The following is a 16,621-nucleotide window of genomic DNA, read 5'->3' as shown; positions in this document are numbered from 1 at the left end:
AGAATGACAACGATCACCCTAAAATTCAAATATTTTATCTAGTCACTGACAACTCCCAAAGACCTAGAGCTGAAAACTAGGCTGAAAGTGAAAAGTTGAGAAGTTTGGACTTCATCTGCCCTCGTTTTCATTTGTGATTCGGGGGTTATGTTTTTTGAAATATGGAGCGAGGGAGGTGGGGACAGTTCGCCCAGGTCAGCAACCCTTTTTCTTTGTCCTAAGACAAATCCCAAAAGCTATTACCAGAAAAAAGAAAAAAATAAGTTTCTGTTTGGCTTTCTGCTGCTCTGGCCATAAACAACAGTCTGGGATCAAGGGTGTTGTGGGCGCACAGGATTTAATCTCCACCAGGTTTTCTTCCCATAAACATCCTTTCAGCTGTCCTGGCCCAAGACATCTTTCCCTTTGTGAGGCTACGTGGTTTTCTATGGAGTGGCCTGCTGCATTGCTCTCCACGGACCCAGCTACCATTTCTGACCCTTCAAGCCTGGAACTTCTCAACTCATTCATGCTTGAGATATTTGGACCCAAGACAGTTCCTGACTTGGTGGCTAAATATAATTTAATGGAACAGAGAAGCCTGGCATGGTAGAAAGAGCACGGCTTCAGGGAGTCAGAACAACTTCAGTTTGAATACCAGTCCCTCTGCTAACAAACAATGTGACTTTGGTTCACAAGTTATTTAATTTCCAAAAGCCCTAATTCTCTTTGTGATTCCTACCTTGAGGGCTGTTTTGTGGGTTGAATGAAGTATCAGTGCAAAGTGACTGATAGAGCAAATTTAAGCTTCTATTCCATTGGTCACTAGTGTCACAGACTCAAGTTTTGAAACCACAGTTTCAAAATATTTCTGATGAGCTAAACTGGGTCCTGAGGAAACTCACCAAGATAATGAGAGTTCTGGAAGCTAGTCCCGATGAAGACTAAGTAAAAGAACTGGATTCATTTCATAGCGAGAACATCTATGATTCACTCAATGTGAATAACTGCCTTCACATCTATGATTCACTCAAATCTGAAAGAGGAAGCTGATTTGTTCTATTTTTTTTCCCTTTGTGATAAAGAAATATTTATTGGGTGTCTTCTATGTGCCAGATTCTGTGCATATCACTGAGGGTAGAGTGGGCAATAAGAGATCACCTCCTGACCTCCTGGAGCTTGTAATCTAGTTGGAAAGATAAACATTGAATGAGTAATTTGAAGTGTGACTGGTAACAAAAAGATAAAAATAAGGAGAAAAGATGCTTGCTCCTTGAAAGAAAAGCCTTGATCAACCTAGACAGCATATTAAAAAGCAGACATTACTTTGCCAACAAAGGTCCATCTAGTCAAAGCTATGGTTTTTCCAGTAGTCATGTATTGATGTGAGAGTTGGACAATAAAGAAAACTGAGTGCCAAAGAACTGATGCTTTTGTATTGTGGTGTGGGAGGAGACTCTTGAGAGTCCCCTGGACTGTGAGGATTAAACCAGTCTATCCTAAAGGAAATCAGTCCTGAATATTTGTTGGAAGGACTGATACTGAAGCTGAAACTCCAATACATTGGTCACCTGATGTGAAGAATTGACTCATTGGAAAAGACCCTGATGCTGGGAAAGATTGAAGGCAGGAAAAGAAGGGGACAACAGAAGACGAGATGGTTGGATGGCATCACTGACTTGATGGACATGAGTTTGAGTAAGCTCCGGGAGTTGGTGATGGACAGGGAAGCCTGGCGTGCTGCAGTCCATGGCGTCACAAAGTGTCACACATGACTGAGGGGCTGAATTGAACTGAAGGAGAATCAGAGCACTTTGGGGTCTTACATCTGGTAAGAAATAGAATCAACAGATGTGAACTGTAAGGTGATTAAATTCCAGATAACAGTCAAAAGGAAGGCATGTAATTGCCTGTAGTTGGGCAGTTTGTGTACTGCACAGAGGTTCTAGTTGAGGTGATGGGTGAAGATTGAAATCTAGGCCTCACACTGTGCTTCTGTGGGCTGCTTCTGCTTTGGGAGGTGCTTTTTCTAATCTGCACAGAGCCATCATATGGTCTGGCAGTAGCCCTGAACTGAAGTCTACAAACTGTGACCCATGATAAATTCTGGGCTACAAATATTCTTTGTTGCTGTTGTTTAGTCACTGAGTGGTACTTGACCCTTGTTCTACAGCAATCCCATGGACTATAGCCCACCAGGCTCCTCTGTCCATGGGATTTCCCAGGCAAGAATACTGGAATGTGTTGCCATCTCTTCCTCCAGGAGATCTTCCAGACTCAGAGATAGAGCTCACGACTCCTACATTGGGCAGGGAGATTCTTTACCACTGAGCCACCAGGGAAGCCCATTCTTTGCTGCCCTTGTGTTATTTTTGTTTGTTTCATTTTTAGATTGGTTAGATTTTAAAGTCTGGGAGATTTCCCTTCAGGATCCAGATTTCTGAGCCCTTTGGAAAAATTGGAAATCTGATAATACTGGCCCCCATGTTCCTACAAGGAAGGAATTAGCTGGAGATAAGTGATGGCTGCTCCATTTAGAGAAATAAAGAACTCCACTGACCCCAATCCTTTACCTCAAGTACTAAAACTTGAGCTTGCTGTCCCTGTTTTTTGTATACACAGAATTGCACAGAATGGGCTGCCTGCTGAGGTGATGGATTCTGTGCCTAGTACTGCTGAAGCAAAAGCAGCAGGATCTGGCTCAGAGATGTCATACAGGGGCCTTCTATATCAGGTAAGAAGTTCTGATCACCCATTAAGTAAGTTTAGTAGGTGCCTGAACTCCTGTGAATAAAAGTCTGTCCTTGGTCTCATGACACAGTCACTATATATATGGCACCAAAGTATATGAGCCAAAATAAGAACTTCCTTTGCATGTTTGTCTACGTGAGCGTGCCAGACATCTGAATGCATTCGACAATCCTATAGTGAATTCCTGATGGGATCCTGACACTGCACTGTATGGTACAGAGGAATTACAAAGTTAGTATATTTTAGCTTTATTATCCAGTCTATCAAATGATTGAATGATCAACTAACTAACTGCTGCTGCTGCTAAGTCGCTTCAGTCGTGTCCGACTCTGTGCGACCCCATAGACGGCAGCCCACCAGGCTCTGCCGTCCCTGGGATTCTCCAGGCAAGAACACTGGAGCGGGTTGCCATTGCCTTCTCCATTGTGTGAAAGTGAAAAGTGAAAGTGAAGTCGCTCAGTCGAGTCTGACTTGTAGCAACCCCATGGACTGAAGCCTACCAGGCTCCTCCATCCATGGGATTTTCTAGGCAAGAGTACTAGAGTGGCTTGCCATTGCCTTCTCCGAACTAACTAACTAATATGTGCTAAATTATGTTTCCTCCCCTCATAAAAAAAAGTCATGTACAATGGATTCCATCTCTGAACACAAAATGTGAATTGTGTCTTTCTAGCGACCTCAGAATGTGATTGTATTTGGAGATAAGACTTTTAAAGACGCAATTAAGTTAAAATGAAGTTGTTATGGTAGGCTCTAATCCAATGTGACTGATGTTCTTATAAAAAGAAGAAATTAGCACATGGACACTCAAACACATGTGTGACTATGTGAGGACACAGTGAGAAGGTGACCACTGGCAAGTCAAGGAGAGAGTCTTAGAAGAAACTAAACATGCTGACTCCTTGATCTTGGACTTCCAGCCTCCAGAATTATGGGAAAATAAATTTCTCTAGCTTAAGCCACTCAGATTGTGGTATTTTGTTATGGCAAGTGCTATAAACTGAATGTTTATATTTCATCAAAATTCAAATGTTGCAACTAATCCCCAATGTGATGGTATGAGGAGGTGGGGCTTTAGGAGGTGATTAGGTCATGAGTTTGGGGCCATCATAAATGGACTAGTGCCCTTTTAAAAGATACTCCAAAGAGTTCCTTCATCCCTTCCACTGTGTGATGACACAAAGAAAATAGCCGTCTATAAACTAGGAAGCAAGATCTCACCAGGCAGTAAATTTTTGCTGGTGCCTTGATATTAGACTTCCCAGCCTCCAGAAGAACTGTGAGAAATAAATTTCTATTGTTTATAAGCCACTCCATCTATGGTACTTTGTTAAAGTATAGTCCTAATGGACTATGACCGCAGGTCTAGGAAACTAAACACTAACTAACTAATACAAATTCTATGTCTTGCCCTCAAAGAGCTGATATCATATGAAGGTGAAGTCACTCAGTTGTGTGCAACTCTTTGCGACCCCATGGACTGTAGCTTACCAGGATCTGCCATCCATGAGACTTTCCAGGCAAGAGTACTGGAGTGGGTTGCCATTTCCTTCTCCAGAGAATCTTCCCGACCCAGGGATTGAACCCAGGTCTCCTGCATTGTAGGCAGACCCTTTACCATCTGAGCCACCAGGGATATCATATGAGGGAAGGCTTAATTCATAAACATTTTCATTAATAGCCCAAGTGATCTTCTTACAGTGAAAATCAGATCACATTATTTTCCCTGTTCTTAATTCTCCAGTGGCTTCTTCTTGTATTCAGAACAAAAACCAAATTCTGGCTGGCGAAGTGTTAATGTGGCCTAGTACTACCTAATGGTCCATTTAGTTTGGGACACCATCCTTCTTGCTCAGGACACACAACCACCCTGACCTCTCTGTTCATCTCACAGGCAGACATCAAGCTCTTTCCCACCTGTGGTCTTAGCTCACTTTGTTCTTCCCTACTGGAACACTCTTCCTTCTTTCCCATTCAAACTCACTCCCATTGCTTCTCTCAGTTAGGGCTGGAGGAGGGGAGTTAAAGGAAAAAGAAAGAGAACTTCCATTTTCTGAGAACACGTGAATGCTGCAACAAGGCACTGAGTTCAGTACTTTGCGTTTGTTTTCTAAATAAATATGAAACTTTATGAGTTAGGTTGAACAGAGGAGGAAACCAAGGTTCAGAGAAGTCACAAAGCCTAAGTGCAAAGGGAGATGAACTCTGCACTCAAGTCTGGCTTACTGGAGAGCCCTCCACACGCTGTCACATCGCACTGCTGCGCATGGTGCCTGGTCACCTACTGGAGGGAACTGGAGGGGGTCTCCTGGCCTGTTCGAAGTCTTACAGCCTGGGAGTGTTTCCTTTGGGGGAAACAAGGCTCTCTATAGGCTTTTCCATTGAGTGCAAAAGACCACTGAAATCCTTACCATCTACTCCTCTCTGCTAAAGTTTAGAAATAATCTGTCCTACTTCAGAAGAGGTTCTGCCTGCAGCTAGGCTGGGAGAAAGGGAGATCGGGGAGGGCAATGAACAGAGAAAAGGAGAAGAGAGGGCACAGGAGACGTGAAGCTGAGCAGCAGGAGTCAGCAGGGCATGGAGAGTTGGCAGTCAAAGCCCTTGGGTTCACTTCCAACTCCACTTGAGGTGCAGTGCCAGTCACCATGTCACCCTGAACTTCAGCTGGAGAAGGGAATCAAGGGTGCCGCTTGTCCTCTGGGGTGCTCTGTAGAAAGCCTAGAGCATGGGAGGTAAAGAACCTTATAAATTGTAAAGTTTCATAAAGATGAGACGTGTTTACATTATTATTTTTTAAATAATGTTGAGAATGGAATGAACCCAGATTCAGTCCCTTGAGCAGAGATAAGATTAGAGGGATTTGACTTAGCCATGGAGGGCTTTGTGACCTGAAAGGTGACACAGTGTATAAGCCACGGGTATAGAAATTAAGCTTTAATTAAGCTGGAATCAGTGTACAAGGAGGTTCCAGCAGGTGACAGAGCTGTACTTTCCAAGCAACCAAAGTCCAACAGGTCATGGCATTCAGGTCTGAAGGGATCATTCCATTCACAGCATGATGCCAGCCAAGGAGCTGGGACACAGTGATTCTGTCCTATTTCCCAAGGTCAGGCAGAACCTGAAAGTTGTTGGACTATGGCCAACAACTAGGGTGGAAGGTATGCTTGGGTAACTGATACCCTGAATGGGGAACTGAGGATGAAGTCCAGGTGGCTGGAGAACATACCGTGTGCATGTTGTGGTGGGCCTCCCAGCTTCCTCTTCAGCGAAGATCTTGTTGCCTTGGCCACTAACGGTGCACTTGGCAGATCGGCCTTCAACTGTCAGTCCCTCAGGATCTGCCCCTTGCCCAAGGTCACACTCTTCCCACAAAGTCCACATTCAGTGATTGATCAGTGAAGGAGTGTAAAGACCTGGCTGTCTCAGCCCACGTTGGACAACCCTGATGGGCCAGTCTGTGGAGATGGAGCATGGCCTGAAACTGCCACTGGGCCTGCTCTGCAGCTAGACTTCTCCTGCTAGTTTCTTGCCCTCACTTCCCCAAGTGTTGAACCCAAGGGCACTCCTTAATAAAACTCAAGCCCTTATTTTGTACAGATAAATGAACCACACAGAATACTGATTAAAGAAGAATGAAATCCTCGATTCTTGCTAGGATATAGGTGGACAGAATCCTGAGTTGATGACATCTAGATAAATCCAGCGGAAAAGGCAATGGCACCCCACTCCAGTGCTCTTGCCTGGAAGATCCCATGGGTGGAGGAGCCTGGTAGGCTGCAGTCCATGGGGTCACTAACAGTCAGACACGACTGAGTGACTTCACTTTCACTTTTCACTATCATGCTTTGGAGAAGGAAATGGCAACCCACTCCAGTGTTCTTGCCTGGAGAATCCCAGGGATGGAGGAGCCTGGTGGGCTGCCGTCTACGGGGTCGCACAGAGAGAGATACATCCAGGTGCCATTTTGGCTCCTTCCAATCATATCTAAGAGCAATTAACCTCGTAAAGAACCAGATGCTGTGCTGTGTCCTCACCATAAGACAATCTCATTTAATCATCATGACAGTTCTATAGGATACTTATCTCACTGCATATGTGAAAAGTCCAAAATTCAGAAAAGAAAAACTAAAGGTTTGCACAGCAAGTATTCTTTTGTTTGTATGGGATTTGTCCCATAAAACCCTTCAATTTCTCAAACTGGTATCTTCATGGGAGTTTCTTTTTTTTTTTTCCTCTGCCTTGGAAGGGGTTAATGGAGTTGGTTATATGCAGGCATCAGGCCACCGTGGGTGATGGAGACATGGGCTTCCTCAGATTTTGGATCCAGGAGCTGTCATCCTGCTTATCCACAAGGAGGTGGATTTGTTCCTTTCAAGGCATAGTGTGTGTGTGTGTGTGTGTGTGTGTATGTATGTGTGTGTGTGAGTGCGCGCACACTAAGTCGCTTCAATTGTATCCGATTCTTTGCAACCCCATGGATTGTGTCCCACCAGGCTCATCTACCCATGGGATTTTCAAGCAAGAATACTGGAGTGGGTCGCCATGCCCTCCTCCTCCGGGGATCTTCCTCACCCAGGGGTAGAAAGTGAGTCTCTTAGTCTCCTGCACTGGCAGGCAGATTCTTCACCACTAGTGCCACCCGGGAAGCCCAAGGCATAGCAGCATAGGTCAAAGCTCTGGTCAAAGGCAATGAAAATGTATAATAAGGAAGTCAAGGCAGAATAAGATTAGAAGTCAGATTAGGAGGCTTATCCACAATAGGAAGGAAATAATATATGTTAAAGAAGCAAGCAAACAGAGGAATTTACTAGAACTCAAACAAGTCAGACAGTTAACTATATGTGTATTATGTGAATTATTGGTCAAACTGTAAAAGAAATCAAGAGGAAAGGTTCACATCAGAGCATTATTTGGTTTGAGCTGTTCCTATGATTGCATTACTCCTTTATTTGACAAGGTTTTTTTTTTGTTTTTTTGTATGTGTGTTTTTAAGTATTATCTTAGTCTTCTCAGGCTGCTTAAGCAAAATATTATTTCCCCCAGTTCTAGAGGCTGGGAAGTTCAAGATCAATTCAGCTCCTGGTGGAGAATCTCATTTTGGCTCTCCACCACCTTCTTAATGTGTTCTCAGATGGTGTGCATGTGTGCACGCACAGACACACACACACACACACACAGCAACTGACAGAGAGGGACTCTGTGGTCTTTTCTTCAGTGCAGTTTAGTCACTCAGTCGTGTCCGACTCTTTGCAACCCCATGGACTGCAGCACGCCAGGCTTCACTGTCCATCACCAACTCCCGGAGCTTATTCAAACTCAAGTCCATCCAGTCGGTGATGCCATCCAACCAGCTCATCCTCTTTCATCCCCTTCTCTTCCTGTTTTCAATCTTTCCCAACATCAGGGTCTTTTCTAATGAGTCAGTTCTTTGCATCAGGTGGTCAAAGTATTGGAGTATCAGCTTCAGCATCAGTCCTTCCGATGAATATTCAGGACTTATAAGACCAGGTCTTTTCTTATAAGAATGCTAATCCTATACAGTAATGGGGATCCCACGATCATAACCTCATCAAAACATAAGTATCTCTCAAAGGCTCTCTCTCCACATACCATCTCACTGGGGCTCAGGGCTTCAAGATGAGTTTGGGGGAACACAATTCAATCATTTGCAAGTACCCACTACCAGTCCCAGCTCTGGATAATTGAAACGTGTCAGTGACTGAAACAGATTAAAAATTATGAATTTAGGTTACTTACAATTCATGAATGCATGTGTGTTGCAGAGGGCCAAAGAGAAGAAATACAAATAGATGTGGTAAACAATCTGTTTTAGAAAACAAGAACTGTTAAGAGAAAACAAAAATAGAACTATAACTGTTCTGATGTTAGAGTTGGTGTGAGACTGCACTGTAGTTAAGCACGGTCAGGTAGGACACATCAAGAAGGTGGTATTCTAGCAGAGACGCCAAGGAGGGAAGGGGGTCATCACAAAGATATCTGGAGAAAAAGTGTCCCAGGCAGAGAGAACAGCCTGTGACAAGGCCCTAAGGTGGGGACAGGCCTGGGTAAGGAGACCAGCAGGCTGAGAGGAGTGGATGACCAGGGCACCAAGAGGACAACCAGAGAAGTAATGAGGGCAGGACTGTAGCATCCTCTTTGGTCATGTGAGGGTTTTTGCATGTTCTCGGAGCAATCTGGAGTTCATGGAAAGCTATGTGATGAGGAATGATGTGCTCTAATGGTTTAGAAGGATCCCTCTGGCTGCTGCATTGAGACAGAGTGCAGGAGACAGGGCACTGCTGTCTGTGCTGCAGTCACTCTCCCAGTGGAGGGAAGACACCACTCCTTGACCCTGCAAATGTGTGGATTGTCATGGGATTCTGGGTTCTCCTCCAGGTTTAGGACTCCGACCCACACTGCTTCTGCAGGGATCGCTGTCCTGCTCTGCACTTCCTGGAGGAGATCAGGTCCTACACTATGGAGATGAGACTGCAAGCTTTGGTCTCATCTCCATGGATTCAGATGCTGGCCTTGCCTTAGAAGTGGACAGACCCTTCTGCTGGGTCCTCACTGCCTTGATCGTGGTAGTCTTTACACTAAAGTATACTTTGTGCTTAAATTACTGGCTTTTTTGTCTGTTATCCAAACTGACTCTGCAGAACTGGAAACTTCCTCATTTTTATTTTAATCTCAAGCACCCAGCAGAGTATCTTACTCAACGAGAGTTTCAGTAGATGTTCAATAAATAAAAGAATGAATAAACTGGGCTTGTCTTCATCTTCTCAAGTTCTTATAGCACAATACATAGACTGAGTGGCTTAAACAATAGAAATTTAGTTTCTGGAGGCTTGGAAGTTCAAGATCAAGGTGCCCATAAGGTAAGTTGCAGTCTGAGGCTTCCTGTCCTGCCTTGTGCTCACATGAGCTCTTCTTTGTACTCATGAGGAAGGAGCAACTCTCTGGTGTTTCTTTTCATAAGGGCATTAATTCCATCGTAAGGTCCCCAACCCCATGACCTCATCTAAACCATCTCTAAATACCATCACATTGCAAGTTGAGGCTTCAGCATATAAATTTTGGGGGGACACTATTCAATTCATTCATGATTCAGTCCATTGCAGAGCCAATGGGTGGACATTACAGGAAATTTCAGCCTATTTATCTAAAAAAGTTCTAGTTCCACCTCTTTTCATTTAAGAAAGCAACCAGAATCAGAGTGATGTTGATTAGAGAAAATAACTGAGACTTCTAACCACAAAGACTCCCTAATTCCTCCCACTCTGAGCTATACTTCCCCACGCAGTTCTGATGGAGGTGGATGGACCATCACAGACCCCTCAGGAGACTCCAACAACAGAATTCAGAAGGGCAGATCTATGTGCTGGAGTCCTTCTTCCTCATTTCATCTGATCCTTGAGAAGCAGTTAGGGGTTGGGGAAGGCTTTATACTATTCCTTCCTTGAGAGTAAAATGGGAATTCATTCCCCTCAGTGAAAAATTGAGGATGAGGAATCAGTGTACTGTTCCAAAGAATAGATGGCAAATCAGGCCCTAAATAATGGGTCCTTTGCCAGTTCCCTTTGCTTGAGACAGCCAAGTCCTGTGAAGGGTTAAAAGCAAGAGCTGTGCTTCTGTTTGACGGGGAAGAAAAGACTCCCACAATTGAAGCTTTTACTTTAAGACACAATAAAAGATACTGACATGCTGTGTAAGCATTGTTCCTGGCTGTAGTTATTCCAATTATTTTTTATGTTTTCTCCTTAAATGAGAAACATATCAGACACTAACTCAAACACAGAGATACCTATTTATGCTTCAGAACAAACAGTTTAAGGGCATTATATACAGATGTCTAAATATTTAGAAAGTGTCTGTTTATGGGAGCAAAATGAAAAGTACCTGTTTTCATTTGAAGGATTTTATGTGAAAGTTGCATGTTAAAAAAGGCAGCCCCGGTGGCAAAGGGGTGTTAGGGATGAGAAGTGTGTGCACAGGCATGGAGCCAGGGAAAGGGGAGAAGAGGGGTTCTGTGGGGTTGGGGGCTGCCCTTAGCTGCCACAGTCCTCCCCTGACCAGAAGTAGGAGAGACCGGCAAACTAAGGCTGGAGTGATGCTTCTCTTTAGGGAAGGGCTATAAATAAATGCCTTGAAGACATCAGGGTATTTCAGTGATCCAACTCACAGAAGTTATCTTCTCAGACTCTCTTCTTAGCCCCAGAGGGACATTTAAAGAGAAATGGAATTCTGACCACTTTAGAAGAGTATAGTAAACTGGAGGATTATTAAATGTTCCCAAAACTGAGGCATCGTGGGAGCTCAGATGGAAATGCTAGAGTCTGACATGGAGGCAGGTTTCAGTTCCATTTAAAGAAGAATATAATGTGCAAAGAAGATGTGTATGGTTTGGTGAGGTAGTGAGGACTCTGTCGCCTGAGGTATTCTCAAATAGGATGACTTTTGATCAGAGATGTTTTAGAGGACTGACTGAATTGCAATGCAGCCCTGGACCTTTCAGTTCCAAGATTCTGAGACTATGTGATTCAGAACAGTAGAGGCTACCCTCTTGTCTTCCATGGCTTTTTTTTTCTTTAGAGCATCATGCTAGCCTGGGGGGTTCCCTGAGCTGGGGGGCGCGGAGGCTCAGCAGCTTACTGGATCTGGGTGTAGCTGAAAAAGCCAGAGCTGTTTGTTGAGCAAAGGAGATATGCTCCCTGTGTTATCTGCCCCTTGGTGTCTCTTGGAAGACCTTGCCGGACCCATGTTCAAAATTCTACACTCCCTCCAAAAGGAGCTTCCTCTTGCTTGATACAGGGGATGGTCTCAGACTTCTCACCTTCTCCTGATGGACCAGCATCTTGTATTGAGGGTTCTTAGCAGAGTCATTTGCTGCAGGGTCTTGTGAGGACAGAGACCTATAGCACAGGGATAGATAGGACTTCTGGGTTTTCTCCCTTTCTGTGGCTCATCTCAGGATTCAGCAGAGATGTAGGGCTGCTTACCAGGGCATTAGAGAGCAATGGGGACGTGCTGAGTTCCATCAAAACCTCACGTACTTTCCTCCCCTCAACCAGCCTAGTATCATGGTTTGGGGAAGAGCATGGGTACAGAATTGAGCCGTAAAGACACCGTGTAAATGGCTGGCGTGTTTGATAATGGGTTGCCAGTAAGGGCAGAACCTAAGGACCAGGGTCCCAGAACTCACTGATGGGGACATGCCTTATGCCAGCAGGGACTGGACAAAATAGTGGAGGCAGAAGAATAGTTGGAGGTTGGGCATTGGGGGTGGTGTGGAGGAGGAAGCTTAGGTTGAGATGGGAACTCTTAGAATCAGCAAGAGGTGCTGATTAGAACAAGTGGAGAATAAGAGAGACACAAAATTGAAGTTTCCATCTGAAATCTCAAATAGTATGTTCACTCTGGTTCTCTTATCCTTTGGAAGGTGAGCTCCAAGGCAGAGCATTCATCTTTCCATTTATTCATTCAATGTTTTTTCAGTGGCATATATACAACAGGACCTATTTCTATTTTGGACTGAACTCTGTCTTCAAAAATCTGAGTGTTTAGTGGTAGCTACCAGTAATTATCACCCCCCTCCCCAGAGGGAACAACTCCTCTGATCTCCATCACCACATGTTAGGTGTTGGGTGGCAAATTACATGGAAGTGTATATATGGAAGAGCTTCCCAGGTAGCTTAGTGGTAAAGAATTTGCCTGCCAATACGGGGGATGCAATCCCTGGGTCAGGAAGATCCCCTGGAGAAGGAAATGGCAACTGACTCCAGTATGCTTACCTCAGAAATCCCATGGACAGAGTAGTCTTGTGGGCTCCTTCCTTAGGATCACCAAGAGTTGGACAAGACTTAGCAACTAAACAGCTGCTGCTGCTGCTGCTAAGTCACTTCAGTCGTGTCCGACTCTGTGCAACCCCAGAGACCGCAGCCCATGAGGCACCTCCACCCCCTCGTCCCTGGACTTCTCCAAGCAAGAACACTGGAGTGGGTTGCCATTTCTTTCTCCAATGCATGAAAGTGAAAAGTGAAAGTGAAGTCGCTGAGTCATGTCCGACCCTTAGCGACCCCACGGACTGCAGCCCACCAGGCTCCTCCATCCATGGGATTTTCTAGGCAAGAGTATTGGAGTGGGGTGCCATCGCCTTTTCCGAAACAGCAGCAGTCACCAAATAATAGTGGGGATTTTATACTCAAATTCTCAAGTCAGAGGTGACTGCCATCTGGGAGCAGGCTGCAGAGACTAGCTGGGTTCCAGGGACAGAACTGAAGTAACAAGAGAAAGGGCTGGCCAAAACAAAGCTGGGACCAAGTGACTAGAGAAACTACCAGAACTCAGGACCAAACAAGCCAGTCCTGTATAGCAGCACCTAGCAAGAAGCCCTGGCTCAGAACCTGCTTTCTGTGGAGGTGTTTTAGCTGGTGGCAAGGGTGAGGAAGGTAGCCTAGGAGCCTCGGGATAACAGAGACCACCTCCCAGGTCTGGCCAATGGAGCCTGAAAGCAGGCTCAGAACCTGCTTTCTGTGGAGGTGTTTTAGCTGGTGGCAAGGGTGAGGAAGGTAGCCTAGGAGCCTGGGGATAACAGAGACCACCTCCCAGGTCTGGTGACCCTGGAAAAATAGTGGAATCCTGAACTCATTGCTGGGGAAATGACTCATACACGAGGCCAATAAACAGGGTGAATCAACACTAAGCTCTGCTGGACTCGATTCTGAAGATGCTTGAGGACTTCCTGCCCTGGTCAGGTTTGGTTTGGACCCGAGGCAGGGCCAGGCCTGCAGGTGGGAGCTGCATCAGCCCCAGCTGTGGGTCCCTCTGGCCTCTTTCTCTCATTCAGGGAACTGGCCACACATGCTGTCAACTACTGTTCATAAGAGATTGAATTCAGCTGTCATTTATTTTGTGCTTATCCTCACACCCAGACATAGAGATGAAAGAGAGGGCCTCTGCCCTAAAAGAGGGCAACAGTTTGTGGGAGAGCGGGCCTCCTAAGCAATGAATTGCAATGCAGTGTGGTGAGGGCCTGATGAATTTGAATAAAGAGTTTGCAGGGCACACAGGGAGAACATGGATCTGCTCAGAGCTGGCATCCAATCAATACATACTGAATGAATTAGCAGTTTATTGTTAGTGATATTATTATCATCATCATCTTTATTTTTATTTTGGGGTGGGGATGAAGAAGGGTATCATTTAAAAGGTCAAAATTTGATCCAGGCTTTGAATGACAAGTGAAGAAGACAAGTCCAGGCAGAGGGAATACCTCACACAGTGGGCTTGAACAGGTGAGTTGTTAAAAGTGAGAAGGCCAGAGATCGTGAGTGTAGTCATATTGAGCACAGTATTAGTCAGTTTTGCTCTGTAACAAGTACAGAATCACATAACATAAATATATATATATATATATATGAATTTCTTGCATATGCGTGTTTAGGTCATTTCAATGGCTCTGCTTCAGCCTTGGGAGTAAATTCAGGTCTGCACCACACACCTCGCTCTGGGCCCAGTGCAAAGGGTAGCAGCTATCAGGGCTTTGTCCTTCTTATGGAGGGGGTTAGAAGCTCTCAGAATAGCAAAAAAAAAAACACAGGGTACTCCTCAAATCTTGGGCTCAGAACTTAAAACTTGTCACTTCTACCAAAGCATGTCACATGGCCATCTCTAACATGAATGAGGAAAAAGATCTCTTTTCCATAGGAAGTGGGAGCAAGTGAGTCAATAGTTGCTTACAAATTCTCTAACCTACTCCAAGTACCGTGAAATTTTGTTTTGATTCTGGAGAAAATGGTGCTGGTGGTGGGGGTGTTACTGGCTTGTCTTTTAGGTGGGATAATTCCATTTGAATAGGCGTGTCCAGGAACACTGGCCATAACAAAGGGACACTTTGTTCATACCTGGATGTCGTTAACATGTTCCACTTTGTTTACCTACCAGAGTCTCTGATGAGCAGGGGCTATGATTCATTAATCTCTGTAGCCTCAGCACCCAGCACAGCTCCCAGCACAGAGTAAGGGCTCACAGTATTGGTTGAGCAGATAAGTGACCTCATATTGTCCTCAATGTGTGGTTAAAATTTAATAGGGAGTGCATGTTTCTCTGACCCCACTGACAGTTCAAGGTAAGGGTGGGGTGATGAGTGAAGAGCAGATATAACCTGCTGGGAGACGGGAATGAAACTGCTAAGCAGGGAAACCAACAGCAGCAGGAAGCAGGTGGCCCAAACCCCACCTGCTATGGTCAAGGGGCCATTTGATAATGAGAGCCAAGATGGACTTCAGTGTAATAGACTTCTCCCAAATAAACATCACCTTGAAAGATATAGGTTTCTAATGATAATGGCTAACATACATTGAGTGCTTCCTATGTGCCTGACACAATCTTAATACATTATATATATAACAGAATCCTCCTTTGTGCCAGTTATTAATGGAAGACGTTACGGAAGAGAGTAATAGTCTGTTTCCATTGTTTTGGAGTTGCATTTTCATATTCTGCTTCTATGGCAAACAAGGACGGAAGAGGCTCGAGCAGTGTAAATACAACTGAGCAGTGTAAGCACAGCTGATAAAGTCAGGAAAATGATGAAAGCAAAGTAAGCTCAAGCAATCACAGATGAGAGACCAAGAATGCACTGCACATAGCTTCAGCTCTGAGACAAAAACATGGCCAAGTCAATGGACAACAGAGGATGAAGATCAAAAAGTGAAGGGACCAGAAAATCCCTCCTGGTCACTTTTGGTCCAGCATTCCACCAATGTCCTGGCAAGGAGTGAGTGACAAGTGCCCAGGAACTCCGCGTGGCAGTGTATCTCTCTCCAGACCCTTGGGGCAAGACTGTCCTTGTCCACAGCTGATGCCCCAAAGCATAACACCCGCTTGGCACCTGGTACTAACTCAACACATTTTCAGGATCTGAATTGGCCTGTCATCACATGGAAAGGGCTTTAAAAACTCATCAGTGTCAGGGAGCAAAACTTGCCACCCAAAAATCTTTAGCATATGGATTATTTCCGGCTGAAAACAATTTCAGGCCCAAAAGACTCAGCACAAAACTCTGATCTCCTTCATTAACTGCCTAATTGAATTTCAATAGAGGGAACTTTTCTACCCCTGGCAAAGGGCTATCAGCAGTGATATCTGCAAAAACTATGGGCTAGGTGTGGTGGGGGCATTCAGCTGGTCCTAGAGATCACCATCCACCCTGTGCCCCCCTGTCTCTGCAAGACTCAGCAAACGTTTATGTGCCAAACACGTGCTTTTCCACCTCCATGTGAATTTCCTTCCTCTCCTTTGGAGTCCCAAACCACTACCCCCAACATCCTCTTAATGGCTTTACCTGAAGATAGTATTTAAAGTAAGGCCTTTAGCCATTTTGGCAAATCACTCAGTTCTCCTGGGTCTCTTCCATGTATGCATGTTATTAAACTTTTGTTTAATTTTCTCCTGTTAATTTGTCTCCTGTCACTTTAATCCTTAAGCCGCCCAATAAAACCTAAAAGGGTTGAGGAAAATCCTTCCTCCAGAAGTCAGCCTCTCAACTAAGTTTCTGGAGATGGTGCCTCTTCCTGTCCCCCTCAGCAGACTTCTCAGTGGCGGAGGCACTGTCACCCCTGAAAGGCTTTTAACTACTCTTTCAATATCAATTGTAACTACTCTTTCAATATTAGAACATAACCCCTCCCTCAGGCTTCCACCTGCTCCTCACTCCTGGCCCAAGGTCCTGGCCTCCAAGAAACAGCCAGATGGCAAAAGGCCATTGAGAAAAGGCTTCTTGTGCTCTGAGTAGTGCTAGACTAGGGGAGCTTATCTCTGAGGGCTGTTGTAAGAGCAACTTGAGGAAAACACAAAGCCAGTTCTTTGTCCTCCAGTGTCTGAATGGCAT

The sequence above is a fragment of the Bos mutus genome, chromosome 15 (assembly GCF_027580195.1).
Source record: "Bos mutus isolate GX-2022 chromosome 15, NWIPB_WYAK_1.1, whole genome shotgun sequence".
NCBI classification, from domain to species: Eukaryota; Metazoa; Chordata; class Mammalia; order Artiodactyla; family Bovidae; genus Bos; species Bos mutus.
Note: the sequence above shows the minus strand (reverse complement) of the source record.